Below are 4,657 nucleotides of genomic sequence, written 5' to 3'. Positions count from 1 at the left end.
ACTAAAAATCTGAACTTATATTATTTATGGTTCGTACACCTATTCATAACTTTGGTACTTTGTTCTCGTCGTCAAAAATTGCTTCGTTTAAAACTTTTATTAATGTAAAAATATTGCTACAAAGTTTGACGAAAACCACCAAATTTGATAGAAAACTGATTTTAGTGCCCGTTGGAGAATTTGCTTAATTATTGAAAGCAAAATAAAGGTAATTCGTATTGTAGCGATGGAAGTTTGTAGCCACCAAAATTACTCACGAACCTTGAAGTGGGTGGACTGGAGACAAAGGAAAAGTTAAGGGCAAATTTATTGAACCATTAAGTGCAATAATTATTAATTAGACAAAGGTTGGTTTAACGTGTGTTACGTTGAGGTATGTCATACTTTGTTATTTTGTACGTGTCAGGACCACAACTGAGTTTGACTATATGCCACTGAACCATTTCCATAAAACGCAGAACAGTACATGTCATTGTAGGGCTTCACAATTATTGAGATTGTGATAGCTGAACAGAATTAAGCTTAAAGCTTAAACTTAAATAAAATTTAATATTTGTATGCGACTGTTTACTTTTGAAGATTTTTGTACAATTTGGCAATGGTTCTTTGGAATTTGGTGTAAATGCAACTCTGAAATATGAAGTAAAGTATTTTTCTATTAGGCAACACAAAATTAAAGATAAGTTTCACGTTCACACGTTTTTGGAAAAGTTGAGGGGGGGGGGGTTTTTGTGTTTTTGTTTTGTATTGTTGTTGATTGCAAAATGGACACTGCAGATTTCCCGTATAATTGACATAAGTTGCTCGGCAAGGGAGGGGGGGGGGGGGGGTTGTCACTTAACACAAACGACTATGTATATACGGGTATACATCCTTCCCGGAAAACCTATAGGCTACCCCTGTTTTTGGACCACGCAGCTCCGAAAGACCACTGAATTTACCAAAACAGAGCGCTGAAAGACCCATGATTTTGATAATTTCTGCTCTTGAAAAGACCTCTAAATGATAATATTCCACACATTTCTGTGAGCATCTTCGAGGAGAACGATGATATATAGGAGGCCGATCTGTACAAAACGTTGTTTTAAAAAAGGATGGTCATTGAATTCAAACAAAGTGAAAAAGGGGTCATTGTGTATAATATAGTGAAAAAATGGGGTCATTTTACTCATTGTGTATAAAATGTCAAAAAATAGGTCATCAGGTCCAGGTAGACAATTGTGAACAAAAAATGTAGCAAAATTCTATTTCTAGTCCCAAATTTCAAAAAAAGTGGGTCTATTGACAGGTACATATCGTCACTTCAAAAGTTGTGTATCCCCCCCCCCCCCGATGAACACAAAACATTTATGAGCAAAAAAAAAAAAAAAGAAGAAAAAAAAAAAAAAAAAAAAAGAAGAAAAAAAAAAAAGGAAAAAGAACATCAACTCATTAAAACAAATGTGTCATAAATATCAGAATATAAGCTAATGTCAATGCATATGTGTCAGTCGCATCTCCGTACCATGTAATCGGTAGGAAAAGAAGCATTTTGAGACTTAAAACTTTCTACATTGATATCATTTTGGAATATTAATTGGAAGGTTATTCCAAAACTTACAGGAGCAGCCACTGAAAAGGTTCTGTTCCCAGCACAAGTTAGGTTAAGGTCGTGCACTTGCAGGTGGATCTAATCAAGTAGACATATGACTTGACTTGGCTTAATATTATTATCAAAGAAACAAATTATACATGCTCAGTGAAGTAATAAACATAATAATTGACTATCCAACAGTGATATATCATTATACTTTTGGTGTTTGTGGCTAGACATTTTTATACTGCATAACTCATGATTTTTTAAAGTGTAATTTTGTGAGTGATTTAATTACAGGAGTTTTTTAATGTCACTGTATGTCACAAGGTAATAACATTACAATTGGTGTTATTTAGCTGGACCTTTTTTTACTGAATATCCCAGCAAACACAAAACGTTTTCGACATTATTCGCAAAAGGTTATAAAAGGTTGTCAGAAAACGTTTAAATGTCGGGTTATATAAAGGGTATATTAAGAGTATAAAACGTTTTCATAACCTTAAAAACATTTTTTGATAATCTACTGCTCAGCAAACAAAAATGTTTTACAGAAAACGTTTAAATGTCGGGTTATATAAAGGGTATAAAAACGTTTTAATAACATTCCAAAAACATTCTTGAAAACTTGATACAAAACATTCTAAACAGAATGTTATTTTGGGGTTGAAAGAATATTTTGCGAAAAACGTTTGCCCAAAATATTTTCAATAACGTTTTGAAAACGTTTTCCTGATCTTTATATAACCCGACATTTAAATGTTATTAGACGGTTTTGAAAGAAACATTTTAAGAACATTTCTGTGTTTGCTGGGTTCAAATATTTTAACATAATGTTATTTAAGTATTGACGCAATATTTGGCAAAAATGTTTGCAAAAATAGTTTACAATAACATTTTTTGAAAACATTTAAAAAATATTGTTGTAGTGTGTTTTCATACAAAACGTTTTAAAACATTATTATGACCTTTATATAACCCGACATTTTAATGTTATTAAAACGTTTTACCTAACCAAAAGCCAAAATATAATTTATTTAAAACGTTTTTAAAACGTTTTTGTGTTTGGTGGGATGTCATAATTATTTAAAGTGTAATTTTGAGAGTGATTTAATTACAGAAGTTTTTTTTTAATGTTACTGTCCTTTAAGTAATTGTTTCTAATACTATAATAGCGTTTTTATTTGTCTATCATATTAAATTAAAGTATAAGTATTTCATATTAATCTTATTATAATAAGATAATAATAATAAGTATAATAATAATAAGTCTTTATTTTCCACATCATCTACATTAACAACAACATTAAACAACAAGCAAGAATATATAAAAAACACGAAAGACAAAAAAAGACGAGTAAAATGACATGGAGGAGATGATCAAAAGGCCATGAAGGCCAGAAGTGATCATTCCCTAAGACAGAATATAAACAAACATGATTTAAATAATGTTTATGTCACCACAATGAATATAACATCATTGAAATGACATAAGCATTAATGTATAAATATAGAATTAGCATACAAAATTTGTAGATAAATTAAGACATTAATCGCTCTAAAGAAGCATGTACATGAAATTTACAACCAAGTTTGATTCAATAAATATTTCTTAAATTGATTTCTGAAAGTTTTAACATTCATAGCATTTTTTTTTTTTTTTTTAAGGTAATTCCAAAGGGAAGGCTCTGATGTCCTGACACCTTTACTCGCAAAGTTTGTTTTTCTTTTCTGAATATCATAATCATCGTTTTTCCTAGTTTTGTGGCTATGAATTTCATGTCTTTTACAAAAGTATTCCTTAAATATGTTTGGCAAGTCATCATTATTAAAGAAACAAATTATGCATACTCAGTGAAGTAACAAGGAAATAACATTACAATCGGGTTATTTGGCTGGACATTTTTTACTGAATAACTCATGATATTTCAAAGTGTAATTTTGTGAGTAATTTAATTATGTGTGTTTCTAATTGTTTCTAATTGTGTTTTTTTGTTTTAAAATGTTTATATTAAATTTAAGTTTTTTGATATTTCATTAAAATGAAAAAATCAAGTTTATATACCTTAGTTGTCACAATGCGACAAATTCGTAAATTGGCATCATTTCATTGACAAAAGATGTATGTTATGGTCTAAAAAATATTTTAACAATAAGGTTACAATATCGCATACACTCTACCATACAATGTGCTGACCCATTTCATTTTGTTCGAACATTTGACAAATTCATAACATTTTATTATTGAAAATCATTAAAAAGATTGAATTGTAAAGGTTCCTCCTTGGTCATGTTGGTAAATGTTGTCAAAATGTAATTGCAAAATGTTTTTTGGCAAATATTTTCGCAAAATATTTTGTCAACACTTAATAACATTGTTAGAATGTTTTGCATAACGTTTTCAAAAATGTTTTCTAAATGTTTTAAAAACGTTTTATACCCTATACAAATGATACATAACCCGACATATAAAAGATGCTAGAGTGCAGATGTTGCAACGTTCTTGTTAAAATAATATTTTAGATCATAACTTGTTACTTCATCTGGGATATGAAAATACTGCTGGCAATTCTCGCGATTCCAAATACAGCGCGCCACCAACGACGGCAGTGAAAATTGGCATTTCCGTGTCTGGGGTCGACATCCTTTTCATCAACCATAGCTGACCATGCTTATGATTATTTATTACTCTAAAATTACTCTAAAAACACAATGTTTTATAGTAGGCCTACTTTTTGAATTTTTTTGAGATTTTCTGTGTTGAAGTGAAATATTGCAGTTTGACGATGTCCTTTTCTAAAACCCGCAAACTTGATGTTGATACTAGGCCTATCCCAGCAAACATTGTAATATTGGCCCAGTAATGGCTTAAACCGGTCTACTTCTGGCAATACCGGACACGGCTGACGGAATGACGCCAGTACAAATCCGATATTGGTTAATGTTTGGCCGCCGTTTTCTTATCAGGATAAGCTGTGCCGTACTTGGTCCATTATTGGGCCAATTGAAGACTACCTGAATATGGCATCGAGCCGGCATGTACATACTGGCCCAGTTGCGGCAGAAACTTGTTGGCCGGGCTTG

The sequence above is a fragment of the Amphiura filiformis genome, chromosome 18 (assembly GCF_039555335.1).
Source record: "Amphiura filiformis chromosome 18, Afil_fr2py, whole genome shotgun sequence".
NCBI classification, from domain to species: domain Eukaryota; kingdom Metazoa; phylum Echinodermata; class Ophiuroidea; order Amphilepidida; family Amphiuridae; genus Amphiura; species Amphiura filiformis.
The sequence above is the reverse complement of the archived record's forward strand: the minus strand, read 5'-3'. Positions refer to the sequence as shown.